Genomic DNA, 25,392 nt, shown 5'->3' on the forward strand with positions numbered 1-25,392 from the left:
TCTCTACTTCGACCATCGTTAGTTATTTTGCTCCCAAAATAGCAAAACTCATTCACTACTTTAAGTGTCTCATTTCCTAATCTAATTCTAATCTAATCTAATTCAACCCGATTTAATTCGACTACATTCCATATCCTCGTTTTGCTTTTGTTGATGTTCATCTTATATCCTCCTTTCAAGACACTGTCCATTCCGTTTACCTGCTCTTCGAGGTCCTTCGCTGCCTCTGACAGAATTACAATGCCATCGGCGAACCTCAAAGTTTTTATTTCTTTTCCATGGATTTTAATTACTACTCCGAATTTTTCTTTTGTTTTCTTTACTGCTTGCTCAATATACAGATTGAATAACATCAGGGAGGGACTACAACCCTGTCTCACTCCCTTCCCAACCACTGCTGCTCTTTCATGGCCCTCGACTCCTATAACTGCCATCTGGTTTCTGTACAAATTGTAAATAGCCTTTCGCTCCCTGTATTTTACCCCTGCCACCTTCAGAATATGATAGAGAGTATTCCAATCAACATTGTCAAAATCTGAATTCAATTACGCTAAGAATTTTTCTTCTTTATAACGTCAGCTATATGGGAGGTGTCTCAACGTTCGTCAGATATTGTTTCATGGCGAGAATCTTTAGTACTGCTACATCTGCCTGTATCTGGAGCTTTCTTATTTGATTTTGTATCTACCATTGTCAGACACTGTTCTAGTATCGCCACTGGTAGCCAGTCTTGCTTGCTACCTGCACGCGGTATTCACAGGAAGGGACAGTTTTACGTCTCATCGATGACAAAGTCATTAGAGACAGCTCTCCAGCTCTGATTCTGGAAGGAAATCAGCCATGCCTTTTCACGAGAACCCCCTCCACGATTCGGCTCATTCGATTAATGGAACATCGGGGAACAAAATCTGGATGTTCGCACGGGGATTCGAAGCGCCATCCAGTGCTTTGCCATTGCGCCACCTCGCACGGTGGCATCACTCACAGGATATCGCAGCACCTGCGTTGCCGCCTCCAACGAGGCAGCTCCGCCGCTGGCTGTTCCCACGTGTCGGCGTAGTGGGCGGCAGTGACTCACGAAACGACGCGCCCGTCCCAGCGCCACAGCCGGACGCCGCCGTGTGTAACTGCGTGGGGGCCGTCCGAAAGCGTTGCGAAGTACGCTGCAGTAAAACCACTCGGCCTGCACACAGGAAGCCGGACTTGGACCATCGGACCTACGGTTAATTGTGACCGCAACTCTTTCGAGGTACTTCATCGGCAACTGCTGACTCTTATTGTGCAGTTTTAAAACATTATTCCATCATCAGGTTCTGATGAAGCATAGAGCGCTCCAGGTAGTTCCAGTCCGGTGTCTCCCATGATTTTAGATTTGATATATACACGTACACACCGTCGGCGGGTATAGAAATGATTAGGGTTGCAATTCTCTGCGACAGGCAGAACGGCCACTGTAGTGCATTACTCTGTTGGTCTTCAGTGTGGTTACGCATGCCTCGAAGGATATTAAGAGGCGCGAATAGCGTCAGTTGTCGACTGATGACTGTGAAGGACACAGAGATGCTGCGTACTCGTGTGAGATCGAGTTATCAGCTAGAGAGGGGCCTGACTGTTGGTCTCCGTGGGCCAGCTGGTCGAATTGTGCAATATCCGGATTTGTGGAACATTCATATGTCACAGTGGCCCAATGTTGGATTGCATGTTGTTGTATACAGAGTTCTGTGTAGTCAGCGCGTACACAACTTTCCCAATAGAGCGCGCCCCGCTAAGCACAACAGTGCAGGCGCAGCGCTCGTCCGTCTCCACACTACGAGATGGTGCTGCCATAGAGACGGACCAAATTCTGCTTCCGCCGATCCGCGTATTAATATGTAACACAGCCAATGAAATTGCTGCTAACGTAGAACCTTTTCTCCTCGCGGATCACACTCGCACAGTGATACCTGAACGCACAAGGTATTATAGCTAGTGTACAGACCTCCGATTAGTGAGTCTGCATTTGTCTGTACCAGTCTGCATTAGTCTGTACCAGTCTTTACGAGTTCTACTTTTGTCTGTACCAGTCTATAGTCAAGTTTCAGTGTGCGCCTAATAAGATTACCATATTCTTGTACATAGCCATGAAGATAAACATATAGACACTTTTGGCAAGTATCAGAGATATATGTGAGAATAAGATTAACATACCAATACCAAAGAAACTTCAGATTGTCAATTGTAAATAGCATCCAGAACCAAGTTAAGTAATTTTTATGCTTGTTATTATTTTAATAAATGTGTGTGAAAATTAATCAAGTTATGTTTAAATTTGGTCACCATCAATCTGCTACTCTAAGCGTGCAAGTGGCATTTCTATCGTCTGACCTGACGGCAAAAGATAAATACGCCACGATAAGACCACGAGACATATCGCTGACACTCGCCTACTTCGTTAGAGCAACAAGTCAAATAATGTGGTGGTGTGTGTACTGAAGGTCTTACAGTATGCACGCCACACATGTGAACACGGGAGCAGACGTTCTCATGATCCAGGTTCCAGTGGACTACGTCTGACCACCACAGCTGAGGATCGCCGTAGTTCTGCACCAAGCACATCGTTACCCTTTCACGTATGCCCCTGCCATTCGGAAACAAGTAATGGAGTACCTGAAACATTCTGTGTCACCCCACACCACTGGCCGAAAACTAGCAGCAACCAGACTAGGGAATAACAGCCGCCATGAGTAAGCTACCTCTGACACCACAAGACAAACGGCTGCGTCTGACTGGTAAGCTTGCAAGATGAAGGCACAGCTCAGCATCCGTAGCATCGTCCACAGAACCGACTGCGGACTTTAGTACAAAGTCGAGTGGAGGGTCTGGATCTGAGTTTCAGACGATTCTGCGACCGTGTAGGCTACAGATTCCTCTTCTTGCACCAAGGGGTGGTGGGTTTCCGGGTTCCGCTTAATAGGTCAGGAGTCCACTACACACAGGAGGCGCCTACACGGGTAGTGGGCCTGTGTAGCGTGAACTGGGCGGCTTTTTAGGTTAGAGGGTTTCGAGGAACCGCAGGAGAGCTTCAGCCTCAAAGGCTGCATGTCCAGAACAAGACGAGAGTAGATTTAGGAAGCGTAGGTATTATAGTAGTAAATCGTCGTAGCTGAGTTGGGAAACAACCAGAGGTTCAAACGCTAATACAGAGAAATGAAGCTCAAATCGTTATAAGTACTGAAAACTGGCTGAAGCAGGAGATAAGTTTTAAGCTAAATATTTACAAAGAGCCTAACGATGTTCAGAAAAAATGGATTAAATATAATTCGTGATGGCGTGTTTGATTCTGTTAGAAACAGTTTATACTCCAGCGAAATTGAAATAAATAGTTCCTGTGCATAGGCATGGGTAGAGATTATACTTGATAACTGGATTAAATTAATGATTGGTTCCTTTTACAGACCGCTGACTTAAATGATACAGTTCCTGAAAGGTTCAAACAAAACTTGAGTATCATCTCAAACAGGTCTTATATCACACTGTTATAGATTGTGGTGATTTCAGTCTACTCTCTATATGCCGGCGAAAAAACATGTTCAATGCCGGTGATAGGTACAACACGTCGTCAGAAATTGTACTAAATGCTTTCTCCGAAAATTATTTTGAACAATTAGTTCAGAACTCCACTCGAAGTGCTTACATGTTAGCAACAAATAATCTTGAGCAAATGACCGATACAGAGATTAGTGACTGCAAGGTAGTTATAGCAAGAATAAATACCGTTACTTCTAAATCCACCACAAATAAACGCACAATATATATTTTTCTTTTTTAAAAGAAAAGCAGATAAAAGCTCTCTTGACACATTCCTGAGAGACAATCTCCGCTCCTCCCAATGTGACTGTGTAAGCGTAGATCAAATGGGGTTTAAATTCAAAGAAATAGTATCGACTGCAGCTGAGAGATATGTACCAAATAAATTATGTAGATATAGTAGTTTCCAGAATGAGATTTTCACTCTGCAGCGGAGTGCGCGCTGATATGAAACTTCCTGGCAGATTAAAACAGTTACAATCTGCCAGGAAGTTTCATATCAGCGCGCACTCCGCTGCAGAGTGAAAATCTCATTCTGGAAACATCCCCCAGACTGTGGCTAAGCCATGTCTCCGCAATATCCTTTCTTCCAGGAGTGCTAGTTCTGCAAGGTTCGCGGAAGAGCTTCTGTCAAGTTTGGAGGGTAGGAGACGAGGTACTGGTATAATTGAAGCCGTGAAGACTGGTCGTGAGCCGTGCTTGGGTAGCTCAGATGGTAGAGCACTTGCCCATGTAAGGCAAAGGTCCTAAGTTCGAGTCTCGGTCCACCACACAGTTTTACTCTGCCAGGAAGTTACATATTAGAGATAGTAGTGTTCCCCGTGTACACGAAACAGGTCAGATTACTGTTTGCAGAAGCAACGAAAAAAGCATGTCAAATTTAACCTTGAGTGCGAGATGTTTTTAATAGTTTCCACAACCAAATTGTGTGTTGAATCAGGCAGAAAACCCAAAGCGACTTTGATCGTATGTAGAGTTCACTAGCGTCAAGAACCAATCAATAAATTCACTGTGCGTTGGGAGTAGTAACGCTATGGATGACAGTGCCACTACAGCAGAGTTACTAAACTTAGTTCTCTAAAATTCCTTCACCAAAGAAGAAAAGCAAATATTACAGAATTTTTATGAAGAACAAATGCCAACATGAGTAACTGAGACGTAAATACCCACGGTGTTCCGAAGCAGCTTAAATCACTTACTAAGGGCAAGGCCTCCGGTCCAGAGTGTATACCAATTACTTTCTTTTTAAAGCATGCTGATGTAACAGCTTCATAATTAGCAATCATATACAACAGCTCTCTCGATGAAATTATGCACGTAAAGACTGGAAAGCTGCACGCGTCACATCGGTACTCAAGAAATGAAATTGGAGTTGTTGTTGTTGTTGTCTTCAGTCCTGAGACTGGTTTGATGCAGCTCTCCATGCTACTCTATCCTGTGCAAGCTGCTTCATCTCCCAGTACCTACTGCAACCTACATCCTTCTGAATCTGCTTAGTGTACTCATCTCTCGGTCTCCCTCTACGATTTTTACCCTCCACGCTGCCCTCCAATGCTAAATTTGTGATCCCTTGATGCCTCAAAACATGTCCTACCAACCGATCCCTTCTTCTAGTCAAGTTGTGCCGCAAACTTCTCTTCTCCCCAATCCTATTCAATACCTCCTCATTAGTTACGTGCTCTATCCATCTTATCTTCAGTATTCTTCTGTAGCACCACATTTCGAAAGCTTCTATTCTCTTCTTGTCCAAACTAGTTATCGTCCATGTTTCACTTCCATACATGGCTACACTCCAACCAAATACTTTCAGAAACTACTTCTTGATACATAAATCTACACTCCTGGAAACTGAAATAAGAACACCATGAATTCATTGTCCCAGGAAGGGGAAACTTTATTGACACATTCCTGGGGTCAGATACATCACATGATCACACTGACAGAACCACAGGCACATAGACACAGGCAACAGAGCATGCACAATGTCGGCACTAGTACAGTGTATATCCACCTTTCGCAGCAATGCAGGCTGCTATTCTCCCATGGAGACGATCGTAGAGATGCTGGATGTAGTCCTGTGGAACGGCTTGCCATGCCATTTCCACCTGGCGCCTCAGTTAGAACAGCGTTCGTGCTGGACGTGCAGACCGCGTGAGACGACGCTTCATTCAGTCCCAAACATGCTCAATGGGGGACAGATCCGGAGATCTTGTTGGCCAGGGTAGTTCACTTACACCTTGTAGAGCACGTTGGGTGGCACGGGATACATGCGGACGTGCATTGTCCTGTTGGAACAGCAAGTTCCCTTGCCGGTCTAGGAATTGTAGAACGATGGGTTCGATGACGGTTTGGATGTACCGTGCACTATTCAGTGTCCCCTCGACGATCACCAGAGGTGTACGGCCAGTGTAGGAGATAGCTCCCCACACCATGATGCCGGGTGTTGGCCCTGTGTGCCTCGGTTGTATGCAGTCCTGATTGTGGCGCTCACCTGCACGGCGCCAAACACGCATACGACCATCATTGGCACCAAGGAAGCAGCGGCTCTCATCGCTGTAGACGACACGTCTCCATTCGTCCCTCCATTCACGCCTGTCGCGACACCACTGGAGGCCGGCTGCAATATGTTGGGGCGTGAGTGGAAGACGTCCTAACGGTGTGTGGTACCGTGGCCCAGCTTCATGGAGACGGTTGCGAATGGTCCTCGCCGATACCCCAGGAGCAACAGTGTCCCTAATTTGCTGGGAAGTGGCGGTGCGGTCCCCTACGGCACTGCGTAGGATCCTACGGTCTTGGCGTGCATCCGTGCGTCGCTGCGGTCCGGTCCCAGGTCGACGGGCACGTGCACCTTCCGCCGACCACTGGCGACAACATCGATGTGCTGTGGAGACCTCACGCACCACGTGTTGAGCAATTCGGCGGTACGTCCACCCGGCCTCCAGCATGCCCACTATACGCCCTCGCTCAAAGTCCGTCAACTGCACATACGGTTCACGTCCACGCTGTCGCGGCATGCTACCAGTGTTAAAGACTGCGATGGAGCTCCGTATGCCACGGCAAACTGGCTGACACTGACGGCGGCGGTGCACAAATACTACGCAGCTAGCGCCATTCGACGGCCAACACCGCGGTTTCTGGTGTGTCCGCTGTGCCGTGTGTGTGATCATTGCTTGTACAGCTCTCTCGCAGTGTCCGGAGCAAGTATGGTGGGTCTGACACACCGATGTTAATGTGTTCTTTTTTCCATTTCCAGGAGTGTATATTCGATGTTAACAAATTTCTCTTCTTCAGAAACGTTTTCCTTGCCATTGCCAGTCTACATTTTATATCCTCTCTACTTCGACCATCATCAGTTATTTTACTTCCTAAATAGCAAAACTCCTTTACTACATTAAGTGTCTCATTTCCTAATCTAATTCCCTCAGCATCACCCGATTTAATTTGACTACATTCCATTATCCTCGTTTTGCTTTTGTTAATGTTCATCTTATATCCTCCTTTCAAGACACTGTCCATTCCGTTCAACTGCTCTTCCAAGTCCTTTGCCGTCTCTGACAGAATTACAATGTCATCGGTGAACCTCAAAGTTTTTACTTCGTCTCCATGAATTTTAATACCTACTCCAAATTTTTCTTTTGTTTCCTTTACTGCTTGCTCAATATACAGATTGAATAACATCGGGGAGAGGCTACAACCCTATCTCACTCCTTTCCCAACCACTGCTTCCCTTTCATGCCCCTCGACTCTTATGACTGCCATCTGGTTTCTGTACAAATTATAAATAGCCTTTCGCTCCCTGTATTTTACCCCTGCCACCTTCAGAATTTGAAAAAGAGTATTCCAGTCAACATTCTCAAAAGCTTTCTCCAAGTCTACAAATGCTAGAAACGTAGGTTTGCCTTTTCTTAATCTTTCTTCTAAGATAAGTCGTAAGGTCAGTATTGCCTCACGTGTTCCAATATTTCGACGGAATCCAAACTGATCCTCCCCGAGGTCTGCATCTACCAGTTTTTCCATTCGTCTGTAAAGAATTCGCGTTAGTATTTTGCAGCCGTGGCTTATTAAACTGATAGTTCGGTAATTTTCACATCTGACAGCACCTGCTTTCTTTGGGATTGGAATTATTATATTCTTCTTGAAGTCTGAGGGTATTTCGCCTGTCTCATACATCTTGCTCACCAGCTGGTAGAGTTTTGTCAGGACTGGTTGTCCCAAGGCCGTCAGTAGTTCTAATGGAATGTTGTCTACTCCGGGGGCCTTGTTTCGACTCAGGTCTTTCAGTGCTCTGTCAAACTCTTCACGCAGTATCGTATCTCCCATTTCGTCTTCATCTACATCCTCTTCCATTTCCATAATATTGTCCTCAAGTACATCGCCCTTGTATAAACCTTCTATATACTCCTTCCACCTTTCTGCCTTCCCTTCTTTGCTTAGAACTGGGCTGCCATCTGAGCTCTTGATATTCATACACGTGGTTCTCTTCTCTCCAAAGGTCTCTTTAATTTTCCTGTAGGCAGTATCTATATTACCCCTAGTGAGATAAGCTTCTACATCCTTACATTTGTCCTCTAGCCATCCCTGTTTAGCCATTTTGCACTTCCTGTCGATCTCATTTTTGAGACGTTTGTATTCCTTTTTGCCTGCTTCATTTACTGCATTTTTATATTTTCTCCTTTCATCAATTAAATTCAATATTTCTTCTGTTACCCAAGGATTTCTAGCAGCCCCCGTCTTTGTACCTACTTTATCCTCTGCTGCCTTCACTACTACATCCCTCAGAGCTACCTATTCTCCTTCTACTGTATTTCTTTCCCCTATTCCTGTCAATTGTTCCCTTATGCTCTCCCTGAAACTCTGTACAACTTCCGGTTCTTTCAGTTTATCCAGGTCCCATCTCCTTAATTTCCCACATTTTTGCAGTTTCTTCAGTTTTAATCTACAGGTCATAACCAATAGATTGTGGTCAGAGTCCACATCTGCCCCTGGAAATGTCTTACAACTTAAAACCTGGTTCCTAAATCTCTGTCTTACCATTATATAATCTATCTGATACCTTTTTGTATCTCCAGGGTTCTTCCACGTATACAACCTTCTTTCATGATTCTTAAACCAACTGTTAGCTATGATTAAGTTGTGCTCTGTGTAAAATTCTACTAGGCGGCTTCCTCTTTCATTTCTTAGCCCCAATCCATATTCACCTACTATGTTTCCTTCTCTCCCTTTTCCTACACTCGAATTCCAGTCACCCATTACTATTAAATTTTCGTCTCCCTTCACTATCTGAATAATTTCTTTTATTTCATCGTACATTTCTTCAATTTCTTCATCATCTGCAGAGCTAGTTGGCATATAAACTTGTACTATTGTAGTAGGTGTGGGCTTCGTATCTATCTTGGCCACAATAATGCGTTCCCTATGCTGTTTGTAGTAGCTTACCCGCATTCCTATTTTCCTATTCATTATTAAACCTACTCCTGCATTACCCCTATTTGATTTTGTGTTTATAACCCTGTAGTCACCTGACCAGAAGTCTTGTTCCTCCTGCCACCGAACTTCACTAATTCCCACTATATCTAACTTTAACCTATCCATTTCCCTTTTTAAATTTTCTAACCTACCTGCCCGATTAAGGGATCTGACATTCCACGCTCCGATCCGTAGAACGCCAGTTTCCTTTCTCCTGATAACGACATCCTCCTGAGTAGTCCCCGCCCGGAGATCCGAATGGGGGACTATTTTACCTCCGGAATATTTTACCCAAGAGGATGCCATCATCATTTAATCATACAGTAAAGCTGCATGTCCTCGGGAAAAATTACGGCTGTAGTTTCCCCTTGCTTTCAGCCGTTCGCAGTACCAGCACAGCAAGGCCGTTTTGGTTAATGTTGCAAGGCCAGATCAGTCAATCATCCAGACTGTTGCCCCTGCAACTACTGAAAAGGCTGCTGCCCCTCTTCAGGAACCACACGTTTGTCTGGCCTCTCAACAGATACCCCTCCGTTGTGGTTGCACCTACGGTACGGCCATTTGTATCGCTGAGGCACGCAAGCCTCCCCACCAACGGCAAGGTCCATGGTTCATGGGGGGAGGGAAATTGGAGTAATCCGCTGAATTACAGACCCATATCAGTAATGTCGATTTCCAGTAGGATTTTGGAACATATAATATGTTTGAAGACATGAAAAACGATTTATTGAGAAATAGCCAGAACGAATTCAGAAAATTTCGTTCCTGTAAAATACAACTAGATCTTTGCTCTCACGAAGTAATGAATGCTATCCATAGGAGATGTCAACTAGATTCCATGGTTTTAGATTCCCAGAAGGCTTTTGACAATGTACCTCACAAGCGAGTTCCAATTAAATTCGCGTGCATGTGGAATATCTTATTAGTTGTGCGACTGGATTTGCAATTTTCTGTCAGAGATATCACAGTTAGTAGTAATTAACGGAAAGTCATCGATTCTAAGAGAAGAAATATCTGGCCTTCCTCAGGGAAGTGTTATAGGCCCCCTGCTCTTACCGATCTATATAAACGATTTAGGAGACAGTCTAGGCAGCCCTCGTAGATTAATTTCGGATGATGCTGTTATTTACCGTCTTTTGAAGTCATGTGATGATGAAAACCAATTGCAGAATCATTTAGGCGAGATATCTGTATGGTGCTAAAAGTGGCAACTGACTCTAAATAACGAAACATTTGAAGTTATCCACGCGAGTACTGAAAGGAATCCGCTAAATTTCAGTTACACGATAAATCACATGAATCTAAAAGCTGTGAATTCAACAAAACACTTAGCGATTAAAATTATGGGTTACTTAAATTGGAACGATCACTTAGATAATTTTGTGGGGGGGGGGGGGGGGGGGGGGCGAGTTATTGACCGAACACTTAGAAGATGCAACTGGTTTACTAAAGAAACTGTCTACACAACGGTTCTCCGTCCTCTTTTGGAGTATTTCTGTGCGGTGGGGATCGGATAGAATTAACGGTGGACATCGAAAAAGTTCAGAGAAGAGCCAGCTCGGTTTGTACGAGTGTTATCCCGAAATAGGGGAGAGAGTACTGAAGACGTGATACAGGATCTGCGCTGGACATCATTAAACAAGGGCGTTCGTCGTTGCAGTGGGATCCTCCCACGAAATTTCAATCACCAGCTTTCTCCTCCGAATGTGGAAATTATTTGTTGACGCCGACCTACATAGGAAGAAAAGATCACCATAATAAAATAAGAAAAATCAGAAATCGTGTGCAAAGATTTAAATGTTCGTTTGCTTGCTCGCTGTTCGAGAGTGGAACTGTAGAGAAATAGTACGAAGGTGGTTTGATGAACCCTGTGCCAGGCATTTAAGTGTTCAAAAATGGTTCAAATGGCTCTGAGCCCTATGGGACTCAACTGCTGTGGTCATCAGTCCCCTAGAACTTAGAACTACTTAAACCTAACTAACCTAAGGACATCACACACATCCATGCCCGAGGCAGGATTCGAAACTGCGACCGTAGCAGTCGCACGGTTCCGGACTGCGCGCCTAGAACCGCGAGACCACCACGGCCGGCATTTAAGTGTGAACTGCTGGGTAGTAATGGAGATGCAAATGGATTGCTGATGAATGGCCTCGCATCCTGTTCAGCGATGAGTCGCGGTTCTGCTTTATGCTGGATGACCATAGTCGGCGACTATGGAGGGGCCCTGGCGACGGGTCTCAGTCTTGCAATGTTTTGGAGAGGCACAACTGTGTTGCTTCCAGCGTCATGAGCCGGGGAGCCACCGGCTACGACTTGAGGTCGCGGCTGCTACTGACCCAGGGAACTGTGACGGCAAAGCAGTACGTAACGTTCTAACGTCTTACACGTCTCATGCAACAGTACTGTGTTGCCATTTTCAACAGGAGTTTCCTTGTCCGTACTAGAGCTGTTGATAAAACATCCAAATATCGATATTTTTTCCAAAAGAATTCGATATATATCGGCGATATATCATCCTCTTCCCGATATATCGAGATACCGAAATCGAAATCGCAATTTCAGTGCCGATATGTTTATTTTATATTAGATTCTTCACAATTTTCTGTAAATATTTTAAACTGGTCTTTTGAAATTATAGTACCTTTACTGTGTGAAAGAATCTTACCACTTTTCGAACTTTCATCACGTCGAATCTTTCTCTTTGACTGTGCGAAACAAGTACAAATGGCCCAAAGAATATGTCAGATTGCACTGGAGGGCAGGGGGGTGAGTGGAATAACAAGATCTCCGATGTGAAGAAGGAACCCACCATTTGCATTAAAAAAAACAATTTTAAAGCAATTAGTGTGATATTTTTTTCACATCGACAGTCTTCAGAAACAGTTGCTGAAAATGATAAACGGAAAACTAAACGACAGGATAGGTGGGGACATGTGAGGGGAAATGCTGACGTAATCGGTGTTTGGCGCTACCAACAGAAACTGTAACATTCAAGTTTTGACACTACAACTGTTAGATCGCTGGCTTTGGCAGAAACGAAAAAAAAGAAAATAAAAAACCTGGGAAGTCGACATTAAGTGTTCTAGACAAATTAGATATGTGATGAAACCGAGAGACGGACCTAACGGACACCTTTTATTGTGGCACTTACATGCAGTTAGCATTGTTAGAAAAGTAGTTATCGCCACTCGTGACCGTGCATCGTTTTCCCTTCAATTCTCGCTTTAAGGGGGATAGGCAGGCTACTAGCTTGTTCATGTACAGAATATCTAATAATAAATCAATACTTAAATATACAGGTTGAAGCGATAATATATTTACAATGTGCAGCCGATATTATTATAGGTCAGTCGGTCGGTACTCTTTCCGTCGATATGACAGTGTATCGATACTTTTTTCGATATATTGAGAGGTGATGACGGGATTTCTTAAGTATCGATGTATCGGACGCCCGATATTTTTCAAAATATCAACAGCTCCAGTCCATACATGAACTGACTGCGTGGTACTGATGTACTCCCAGGGACGGCGAGATCCCAACCTCCTCCCCAATAGAACATGTGTAGCAGCGGCTCGGCCATCGACACCGCCCGAGTTCCAGTATCGAGGATACCACAGACCAGCTACACAACAATTATGGGACAGCTTGCCTCAGGAGAGGATACATCGGATTTATGACGTCCTTTCCAGCCGAATCACTGCGTGCATGCAGCCCGGACAGGATGCAGCACCATACGGATACAGTGGGATCATGCTGCAAAGTTCTTTCTAAATAGGACCCCATCTTGTAATCACGTACCATCTCAACCCGTGAAGTTTCACTTCGTTGACACCTCCCCTTCTCGCTGCTAAACCTTTTTTTTTTCAGGCAATTCAGCTTCTTCGTTTTTTGCTTTGCATTGTGAATGCTCAGCCAATATGAAACACGAAGGTCATTCTAAAAGCAAACAACGATTTGATCCGACTGGCTCCGCAATTCTGCCCCAACCCCATCGTCGTATCATAGACTTTCCTAATCGTTAGTGCCAGCATCCTGCTAAGAGCGAGAATGAACGGTCGTGTACTGTTTGGTCGTGTGTTTTTGTGAGTAAATTTACGGCCAAAAGTGTTTTATGTTACGGAAATTACAATTCTACGGTATAAATGGAATAGCATATGAGTGGCTTAAGTCATACCTTCAGAACAGGAATCAAAAAGTTTCTTTATATGGGTCAAGTGATTTAAGTAAGTATGCTACTTCATCTAACTGTGGTGAAATTACATTAGGTGTTCAACAGGGTTCAATCATGGGTCCCCTTCTGTGCTTGATATACAATTTTTTTTTTTTTTGGTCATCAGTCTACTGACTGGTTTCATGCGGCCCGCCACGAATTCCTTTCCTGTCCTAACCTCTTCATCTCAGAGTAGCACTTGCAACCTACGTCCTCAATTATTTGCTTGACGTATTCCAATCTCTGTCTTCCTCTACAGTTTTTGCCCTCTACAGCTCCCTCTAGTACCATGGAAGTCATTCCCTCATGTCTTAGCAGATGTCCTATCATCCTGTTCCTTCTCATTATCAGTGTTTTCCACATATCCCTTCCCTCTCCGATTCTGCGTAGAACCTCCTCATTCCTTACCTTATCAGTCCACCTAATTTTCAACATTCGTCTATAGCACCACATCTCAAATGCTTCGATTCTCTTCTGTTCCGGTTTTCCCACAGTCCATGTTTCACTACCATACAATGCTGTACTCCAGACGTACATCCTCAGAAATTTCTTCCTCAAATTAAGGCCGGTATTTGATATTAGTAGACTTCTCTTGGCCAGAAATGCCTTTTTTGCCATAGCGAGTCTGCTTTTGATGTCCTCCTTGCTCCGTCCGTCATTCGTTATTTTACTGCCTAGGTAGCAGAATTCCTTAACTTCATTGACTTCGTGACCATCAATCCTGATGTTAAGTTTCTCACTGTTCTCATGTCTACTACTTCTCATTACCTTAGTCTTTCTCCGATTTACTCTCAAACCATACTGTGTACTCATTAGACTGTTCATTCCGTTCAGCAGATCATTTAATTCTTCTTCACTTTCACTCAGGATAGCAATGTCATCAGCGAATCGTATCATTGATATCCTTTCACCTTGTATTTTAAATCCACTCCTGAACCTTTCTTTTATTTCCATCATTGCTTACTCGATGTACAGATTGAAGAACAGGAGCGAAAGGCTACAGCCTTGTCGTACACCCTTCTTAATACGAGCACTTCGTTCTTGATCGTCCACTCTTATTATTCCCTCTTGGTTGTTGTACATATTGTATATGACCCGTCTCTCCCTATAGCTTACCCCTACTATTTTCAAAATCACGAACAGCTTGCACCATTTTATATCGTCGAACGCTTTTTCCAGGTCGACAAATCCTATGAACGTGTCTTGCTTTTTCTTTAGCCTTGCTTCCATTATTAGCCGTAACGTCAGATTTGCCTCTCTCGTCCCTTTACTTTTCCTAAAGCCAAACTGATCGTCACCTAGCGCATTATCAATTTTCTTTTCCATTCTTCTGTATATTATTCTTGTAAGCAGCTTCGATGCATCAGCTGTTAAGCTGATTGTGCGATAATTCTCGCACCTGTCAACTCTTGCCTTCTTCGGAATTGTGTGGATGATGCTTTTCCGAAAGTCAGATGGTATGTCGCCAGACTCATATATTCTACACACCAACGTGAATAGTCGTTTTGCTGCCACTTCCCCTAATGGTTTTAGAAATTCTGATGGAATTTTATCCATCCCATCTGCCTTATTTGACCGTAAGTCCTCCAAAGCTCTTTTAAATTCCGATTCTAATACTGGATCCCCAATCTCTTCTAAATCGACTCCTGTTTCTTCTTCTAGAGGCTTTCAAAGTATTCTTTCCACCTATCTGCTCTCTCCTCTGCATTTAACAGTGGAATTCCCGTTGCACTCTTAATGTTGTTTTGACTTTCCTGTATGCTGAGTCTGTTCTTCCGACAATCATATCTTTTTCGATGTCTTCACATTTTTCCTGCAGCCATTTCGTCTTAGCTTCCCTGCACTTCCTATTTATTTCATTCCTCAGCGACTTGTATTTCTGTATTCCTGATTTTCCCGGAACATGTTTGTACTTCCTCCTTTCATCAATCAACTGAAGTATTTCTTCTGTTACCCATGGTTTCTTCGCAGCTACCTTCTTTGTACCTATGTTTTCCTTCCCAACTTCTGTGATGGCCCTTTTTAGAGATGTCCATTCCTCTTCAACTGTGCTGCCTACTGCGCTATTCCTTATTGCTGTATCTATAGCGTTAGAGAACTTCAAATGTATCTCGTCATTCCTTAGAATTTCCGTATCCCACTTCTTTGCGTATTGATTCTTCCCGACTAATGTCTTGAACTTCAGCCTACTCTTCATCACTACTATACTGTGATCTGAGCCTATATCTGCTCCTGGGTACGCCTTACAATCCAGTATCTGATTTCGGAATCTCTGTCTGACCATGATGTAATCTAATTGAAATCATCCCGTATCTCCCGGCCTTTTCCAAGTATACCTCCTCCTCTTCTGATTCTTGAACAGGGTATTCGCTATTACTAGCTGAAAATTGTTACAGAACTCAATTAGTCTTTCTCCTCTTTCATTCCTTGTCCCAAGGCCATATTCTCCTGTAACCTTTTCTTCTACTCCTTCCCCTACAACTGCATTCCAGTCTCCCATGACTATTAGATTTTCGTCCCCCTTTACATACTGCATTACCCTTTCAATATCCTTATACACTTTCTCTATCTGTTCATCTTTAGCTTGCGACATCGGCATGTATACCTGAACTATCTTTGTCGGTGCTGGTCTGCTGTCTATTCTGATTAGGACAACCCAGTCACTGAACTGTTCACAGTAACACACCCTCTGCCCTACCTTCCTATTGATAACGAATCCTACACCTGTTATACCATTTTCTGCTGCTGTTGATATTACCCGATACTCATCTGACCAGAAATCCTTGTCTTCCTTCCACTTCACTTCACCGACCCCTACTATATCTAGATTGAGCCTTTGCATTTCCCTTTTCAGATTTTCTAGTTTCCCTGCTACGTTCAAGCTTCTGGCATTCCACGCCCCGACTCGTAGAACATTATCCTTTCGTTGATTATTCAATGTTTTTCTCATGGTTACCTCCCCCTTGGCAGTCCCCTCCCGGAGATCCGAATGGGGGACTATTCCGGAATCTTTTGCCAATGGAGAGATCGTCATGACACTTCTTCACCTACAGGCCACATGTCCTGTGGATACATGTTACGTGTCTTTAATGAAGTGGTTTCCATTGCCTTCTGCATCCTCATGTCGTTGATCATTGCTGATTATTCCGCCTCTGAGGGGCAATTTCCCACCCCTAGGACAAGAGAGTGCCCTGAACCTCTATCCGCTCCTCCGCCCTCTTTGACAAGGCCGTTGGCAGAATGAGGCTGACTTTTTATGCCGGAATTCTTCAGCCGCCAATGCTGATTATCTATCAAAATTTAGGCAGTGGCGGAGATCGAACACGGGATCAAAGACCTTTTTGATTATGAATCAAAGACGCTACCCCCTTTTTTTTCTTTTATTTTTAGGTGAAACACAAATAAAACATTTCTTCTGAAGGGGAAGACCAACCAGTTACCCCACCCGTATGAATTTTGGGTGTATATATATACATGCAAAAGAGAGAGAGAGAAAAAAAAATTACGAAAAAATACAACAAGGGAGGGGACTCGAGCTCAGGGAAGAAACAGGAATCACAGGGGAACTTAACCAACCCCTTGACGGTTAAACACAAGAAAAAGCATATTCGCAAAAAGCGTTCGGTATTGTGGTAACCGCTGCCATTTCCAATGCGCAGTTGACAAATAATGGTGAAAAACGCGGGGATCTGGGTCATTACCGCCTTCGATGACGTAATGGACATAGTAACCCAAGAGCCAGACAATCGTGTTCGTTTTCGTCTGAGGAAAATAAGAGACGTCCGGATGTAAGAAGATGTCGTCTGGGAATGCGGTTTCAGGCCCTCTAGTAAGAAAAGCTAATTGACGGCGGACCCAGAGCCAATGATCCCGTCCGCAAGCAACTAGCCTGTGAAGTAAGGTGTCAGTTTGATGACATTCCTCACACTGATCAGTCGGACGAAGGCCAATACGAAAAAGACGATCACCAGTAGGTATCAGACGGTAAATGACCTTATACCACGTTGAAACAATCTCCATCGGCAAAATGGGAAGACTAAGATGAGACCAGACCGTTTTCCATGACGTTGACGGGGAAGCAAGTTCAACAGAAGAAGGGAAACATGCTGTACCCCAACGGATTTGTAGCATGTTGGTAGGAATATGCGTCATAGAAAGTATATCAGCACCCAGAATACCGACAAGTACAAAGTATTCACGAATGTGCCGCAATTTAGGATTAATCCGTCCAACATCAACAGGAGGGGTCAGACTGGCCGGCCGGAGGCGGGAAAGTAAACGAGAGGTGACTGAATGCGGAGCCCGCGTACAGGTTAAAACATTGCGGCGGGCAAATAAGATGGACGTCTTCACTTTGATATCTGAAAGACCCAATCCTCCAAGCTTCCGAGGCCTGGCCACAACTTCATACCGGACACGGAAGACATGGCGGCGCCACAGAAATCGACTAGACAGCTGTTTCAGCCTGCGGGCCATCATCGCGGGAAGCGGGAAGACCTGCGCAACGTAGTATATTTTACTGAAGACATAGGTCTCTAAAACCCGTGCCTTGTGAAGGAGGCTAAGGGAACGGCGGTCATGTTCAAGGATCGCCCCGTGAACACGACTCGTAACCTCACGCCAATTTAGTGCCGCCATTTTGATCGGATTACGATCCACTATTATCCCCAAGGTCTTATGGCGATCGACAACCGTCGCCCAAGGAATGACGACATGATCAAAGCCTCTCAACGGCAGGAACGTGCATTTGCGATCATTAATGCGAGCACCAGCAAGACCACAAAATGAATCCAAGGTATCCTTAAGCCGCGGTATATCCTCGGCATGTCGTACTAAAACCATGACGTCATCGGCGTATGCACGGACTGCAAAAATTTCCTCCAATATATTCCAGCCACGTAAGTGCATGGTGAGATGGCGAAGTAAGGGCTCTAAGGATAGAACAAAAAGTGACATGGATAAGGGGCTTCCCTGGGGTAACCCCCGTCTGATCGATATCCGGGGGGTAGGGTGACCGTTCACAATCACCGAGACACTGATACCGGTAAAAAGATTAGTTAAGACTTGTCGAGCATCATTATTAAAGCCGACAGCGGTGAGCACTCTCGATAAAAAATCATGGCTGACGCGATCGAACGCTTTTTGGAAATCAAGAAAAAGCAAAGCCCCTGGGATATTAGCGGCAGCCGCCACCGAGATTACATCGCGACATTCGAGAACGGAAGTCAGTATCGTGCGTCCAGGCACACAGCTTTGGTGGGCGGCAATAATGGTATCGAGCAGCTTAGAGAGACGGATATTAATTGCTCGAGCGACAAGTTTATAATCAAAGTTAAGGAGAGTAATAGGACGGAGGGAATCAATTGCAGGTCGACCTGTGGATTTCGGGAGGAGGACCATTCTGCCTTCCTGAAAAGGAGCAGGAAGTGAGACTCCCCGCATCACTTCATTTACCATTGACGTTAAGGTGTCACCAATGAGCGGCCAAAATTGAACATAGAACTCCTTAGGAATACCATCTAATCCAGGCGACTTGCGGGACTGCGATCCTGCAACAACATCATATATGTCATCCTTCTGAAAGGGACGCAGAAAGGCGTCGTTTAATTGAGGAGTGACGACGCGAGGCAGCAAGGAGGTAAAGTCGTCAAGAGAGGTTTCCGCCGGGACATGAGTATCGTACAGATCAGTAAAATAGGTGTAAACGAAGTCAGAAATGTCACGGTGAGAGGTGAACACGCGGCCGTCAGCGGTTGTGAGGGAGGCAAGGCACCCACGTTTCCGGCGCGACCGTAAACGGACTAGATGGTAGAGTGACGTCAGTTCCTCTTGTAGAAGGGAACGTGGTTGAGACCTCGTCCGCAGGCCCTCCATTTGAATGCGTTTGAGCTGCAGCAATTTGGCTTTGATGCGCTGTATATCAGTAACCCGGAGGGGAGCATGCGTAGCACTATCGTACAGTTGACGTAAGACAGAATAGTAAAATTCTTGCGTTCGTCGATCTTCTGCCACCTTCGCAGCCCCAAAACGCATGAGAGCCCTACGGATGTGTGGTTTTGCATACAGTGTCCACCATGCCACGATAGACGGGTACCGGTCCATAGTACGAGAACAACGAGTCCAAATGTCCTCCAGGACGATACCAAGGGAGGTATCTTGCAAATACGCGATATTGAGCATCCAAGGAGGACGAAACAATTTTACCGGTTGTCGCTCGTAATTAAACGTAACGGCTACAGCGCAATGATCAGTAAAACAGGCTGGTATCACATCAACAGCCAGAAGTTGCCCACACAAGGAATCGGAAAGGTAAAAGCGATCGAGGCGACTGCTAGACGTGGGAGTAAAGTAGGTATGTCGCACAAGTGTAGGATAGCGAGAAACCCACACGTCACGCAGATGCAAGGAGCGCACAAGGTCGTCGAGTTCTTTACTGAAATTAAAATTAGGAGACTGATCTACCGGCCGTAGAACACAATTGAAGTCCCCACCTAAAATTATCTTTGTCGGGGATTTACGAAGCAGGTAAATGACTTCTTCTTTATAGAAACTCGAGCGTGCGGTAGTACAACCCGAACCAGAAGGGGCATAAAGAAGGAGTAAACTGAGATCATAAAACGTGCACCCGATCCCCCTTCCACTGTCGAGTACTTCGAAATTCATCAACGGAATGCCTTCTCTATAAAACAAGGCAGTGCCCGTAGAAAGTTCGGAAGCGACATTAAAAAACGTCGAGAACCCAGGAATGGAAAACTGGTCGAATAGGACTTCCTGTAAAAAAACAACATCTGCCCCAGACTGATAGATAAACTGTCGCAAAGCGGCGAGCCGAAGCTCAGAACATATTCTGTTAATATTCAGAGTAAGAAATGTATATGCTTGCATGGAACTTCAACCTAGAAAGAAAAACAAAGATCGGTAGAGAGCCGTCAGCTGACGGAGCAGCATACAAGTAATCATACCAGAAACAAGCGCTGAACCACAGAGAGAAAAACTACGAAACAGAACCCTCATCTTCCCACTGCTTTTTCTTCGGCCGTGACGCGGCTCTCCGTGGCTGTTTACGGATTCGACTGCGGCTCCGCGGTGCCGACGCTGCAGCGTTCGGCTGCGTAGGAGCATCATGTAGACATTCCGTGTCAGATTGCGAGAGAGAGGCCTCTACATCCCACTCGTCCGCAGACATGGGTTCACGGTGGGACAGTTGGTGAATAACAACGGGATCCACTGGCTCTGGAGAATCAATCAGTTGTTTGATGGGAGGAGGCTGTGACCCAGAGGGGGCGACAGAAATTCCAGAAGGGGGATGCGAAACAGAGTCAATAGGAGATGTGTCAGAGAGCACCGGAGAAGACACGTGGCAACCAGAAGCAGGTTCCGTCACGGGCGTCTCCGAAGAGGCTGCCGCGGTAGCAGGAACAACGTCAGATAAGGTGTCAGGGAGCTTCTGCAAAGGCGTGATAGCACCTGTGGCTTCCTCACCCACGATTTCCGACTGAGAAAGAGAGTCCTTTACCGGAGGCCCATCGGAAGGGCGAGCCAATAAGGAAGATTCATCAGCCGCATCATCCTGTGTTCGCCGACGCTTGTTGTGAGAAATCAGCGCGGGAACATCGGAATTAAGGGCAGCAACATCCCTACTCAAGGACAACGGGGGAAAATCACGGCCGTTGTCGGGCAACGGATCACTGCGTCCCTCAGTAACAGTGAGCGATTCAGTCCGAGATCCTTGCGGGAGAAGATCAGCTAAAGTCAATTTTTTACGCTGTTCGTATGTAGGTTTTAATACCACCACACGCCGCGGACAATTAGTACGGAAATGACCAGTTTCATTACAATAATAACATGTTCCTTCCTGGCCACTGTACGTGATATGGACCCTATAACCACATACCTGTAGGTGAGAAGGAACAGGTTTTTTGACCACCATTTCCACCGACCGAATACCACTATATACCTGTAAGCGGTGCTGAGCAGACCAGCGTTCCTTTCGAATATGGCGTACGTCCCCATAAGGAAGCAAAACGGACTTCAGAAGAGAGTCGTCAACCTCGGGCGGAAGGTTAAATACCCGAACATTCGTGTATATCACTTCTGCATTTGCCAAGAGAACCATACTAGTGGACCCATCACGGTGCGTAAAGGGTACCTGAGAACCATGACGAGAAAGTAGCCTATCAACCTGGAGCGGGTCAAGAAACTTAACAAAAAACACATATAATTCGCTGTCGAAATATGCGGTATGCGCCTGATCAGTAGTGACCTTAACTGTATCGACTAACCAGTCATGTATCTCCAAAGAACCGGGCTGGACGTGACGCGTGGATTTGTCAAAGGTAAAACTGACTGTACCTGTACGCGGAACTTTCGTGGGAACCATGTGGACATCGCGGCGAGAGACGACGCCGCGACAGGAAGGGCCGCACGAACACCAAACACCAGCCGACAACCAGCGATGCGACGCGCACGGAGACCAACACGGCACTAAACTGACAGGAGGAAAACACGCTGCGCTACGGTAGAGGCGGAACTAAGAGCACGACCTAGTCGCCCGACGCGCGAAGCGAGAATGTGAACCATACTCATACACTCCTGGAAATGGAAAAAAGAACACATTGACACCGGTGTGTCAGACCCACCATACTTGCTCCGGACACTGCGAGAGGGCTGTACAAGCAATGATCACACGCACGGCACAGCAGACACACCAGGAACCGCGGTGTTGGCCGTCGAATGGCGATAGCTGCGCACCATTTGTGCACCGCCGTCGTCACTGTCAGCCACTTTGCCGTGGCATACGGAGCTCCATCGCAACCTTTAACACTGGTAGCATGCCGCGACAGCGTGGACGTGAACCGTATGTGCACTTGACGGACTTTGAGCGAGGGCGTATAGTGGGCATGCGGGAGGCCGGGTGGACGTACCGCCGAATTGCTCAACACGTGGGGCGTGAGGTCTCCACAGTACATCGATGTTGTCGCCAGTGGTCGGCGGAAGGTGCACGTGCCCGCCGACCTGGGACCGGACCGCAGCGACGCACGGATGCACGCCAAGACCGTAGGATCCTACGCAGTGCCGTAAGGGACCGCACCGCCACTTCCCAGCAAATTAGGGACACTGTTGCTCCTGGGGTATCGGCGAGGACCATTCGCAACCGTCTCCATGTAGCTGGGCTACGGTCCCGGACACCGTTAGGCCGTCTTCCGCTCACGCCCCAACATCGTGCAGCCCGCCTCCAGGGGTGTCGCGACAGGCGTGAATGGAGGGACGAATGGAGACGTGTCGTCTTCAGCGATGAGAGTCGCTTCTGCCTTGGTGCCAATGATGGTCGTATGCGTGTTTGGCGCCGTGCAGGTGAGCGCCACAATCAGGACTGCATACGACCGAGGCACACAGGGCCAACACCCGGCATCATGGCGTGGGGAGCGATCTCCTACACTGGCCGTACACCTCTGGTGATCGTCGAGGGGACACTGAATAGTGCACGGTACATCCAAACCGTCATCGAACCCATCGTTCTACCATTCCTAGACCGGCAAGGGAACTTGCTGTTCCAACAGGACAATGCACGTCCGCATGCATCCCGTGCCACCCAACGTGCTCTAGAAGGTGTAAGTCAACTACCCTGGCCAGCAAGATCTCCGGATCTGTCCCCCATTGAGCATGTTTGGGACTGGATGAAGCGTCGTCTCACGCGGTCTGCACGTCCAGCACGAACGCTGGTCCAACTGAGGCGCCAGGTGGAAATGGCATGGCAATCCGTTCCACAGGACTACATCCAGCATCTCTACGATCGTCTCCATGGGAGAATAGCAGCCTGCATTGCTGCGAAAGGTGGATATACACTGTACTAGTGCCGACATTGTGCATGCTCTGTTGCCTGTGTCTATGTGCCTGTGGTTCTGTCAGTGTGATCATGTGATGTATCTGACCCTAGGAATGTGTCAATAAAGTTTCCCCTTCCTGGGACAATGAATTCACGGTGTTCTTATTTCAGTTTCCAGGAGTGTATATTCTACACACCAACGTGAATAGTCGTTTTGCTGCCACTTCCCCTAATGTTTTTAGAAATTCTGATGGAATTTTATCCATCCCATCTGCCTTATTTGACCGTAAGTCCTCCAAAGCTCTTTTAAATTCCGATTCTAATACTGGATCCCCAATCTCTTCTAAATCGACTCCTGTTTCTTCTTCTAGAGGCTTTCAATGTATTCTTTCCACCTATCTGCTCTCTCCTCTGCATTTAACAGTGGAATTCCCGTTGCACTCTTAATGTTGTTTTGACTTTCCTGTATGCTGAGTCTGTTCTTCCGACAATCATATCTTTTTCGATGTCTTCACATTTTTCCTGCAGCCATTTCGTCTTAGCTTCCCTGCACTTCCTATTTATTTCATTCCTCAGCGACTTGTATTTCTGTATTCCTGATTTTCCCGGAACATGTTTGTACTTCCTCCTTTCATCAATCAACTGAAGTATTTCTTCTGTTACCCATGGTTTCTTCGCAGCTACCTTCTTTGTACCTATGTTTTCCTTCCCAACTTCTGTGATGGCCCTTTTTAGAGATGTCCATTCCTCTTCAACTGTGCTGCCTACTGCGCTATTCCTTATTGCTGTATCTATAGCGTTAGAGAACTTCAAACGTATCTCGTCATTCCTTAGAATTTCCGTATCCCACTTCTTTGCGTATTGATTCTTCCCGACTAATGTCTTGAACTTCAGCCTACTCTTCATCACTACTATACTGTGATCTGAGCCTATATCTGCTCCTGGGTACGCCTTACAATCCAGTATCTGATTTCGGAATCTCTGTCTGACCATGATGTAATCTAATTGAAATCTTCCCGTATCTCCCGGCCTTTTCCAAGTATACCTCCTCCTCTTCTGATTCTTGAACAGGGTATTCGCTATTACTAGCTGAAAATTGTTACAGAACTCAATTAGTCTTTCTCCTCTTTCATTCCTTGTCCCAAGGCCATATTCTCCTGTAACCTTTTCTTCTACTTCTTCCCCTACAACTGCATTCCAGTCTCCCATGACTATTAGATTTTCGTCCCCCTTTACATACTGCATTACCCTTTCAATATCCTTATACACTTTCTCTATCTGTTCATCTTTAGCTTGCGACATCGGCATGTATACCTGAACTATCTTTGTCGGTGCTGGTCTGCTGTCTATTCTGATTAGGACAACCCAGTCACTGAACTGTTCACAGTAACACACCCTCTGCCCTACCTTCCTATTGATAACGAATCCTACACCTGTTATACCATTTTCTGCTGCTGTTGATATTACCCGATACTCATCTGACCAGAAATCCTTGTCTTCCTTCCACTTCACTTCACCGACCCCTACTATATCTAGATTGAGCCTTTGCATTTCCCTTTTCAGATTTTCTAGTTTCCCTGCTACGTTCAAGCTTCTGGCATTCCACGCCCCGACTCGTAGAACATTATCCTTTCGTTGATTATTCAATGTTTTTCTCATGGTTACCTCCCCCTTGGCAGTCCCCTCCCGGAGATCCGAATGGGGGACTATTCCGGAATCTTTTGCCAATGGAGAGATCGTCATGACACTTCTTCACCTACAGGCCACATGTCCTGTGGATACATGTTACGTGTCTTTAATGAAGTGGTTTCCATTGCCTTCTGCATCCTCATGTCGTTGATCATTGCTGATTATTCCGCCTCTGAGGGGCAATTTCCCACCCCTAGGACAAGAGAGTGCCCTGAACCTCTATCCGCTCCTCCGCCCTCTTTGACAAGGCCGTTGGCAGAATGAGGCTGACTTTTTATGCCGGAATTCTTCAGCCGCCAATGCTGATTATCTATCAAAATTTAGGCAGTGGCGGAGATCGAACACGGGATCAAAGACCTTTTTGATTATGAATCAAAGACGCTACCCCTAGACCACACTACTGAACAGAAATTCGTAAGCTAAAATACTTTGCATACTTTCACTCTCTGATGTCATATGGAAAAATATTTTGGGGTAGCTCAACACTTAGACAAAAAGTATTCACTGCTCAAAAGAAAGTGGTTAGAATAATGTGTGGGGTTCATAGTCGCAAATCTTGTACACATCTTTTTAAAAGATTGGGAATTCTTACAACAGCCTCATAGTATATTTACTCACTAATGAAATTTGTTC

The sequence above is a fragment of the Schistocerca gregaria genome, chromosome 6 (assembly GCF_023897955.1).
Source record: "Schistocerca gregaria isolate iqSchGreg1 chromosome 6, iqSchGreg1.2, whole genome shotgun sequence".
Classification (NCBI taxonomy): domain Eukaryota; kingdom Metazoa; phylum Arthropoda; class Insecta; order Orthoptera; family Acrididae; genus Schistocerca; species Schistocerca gregaria.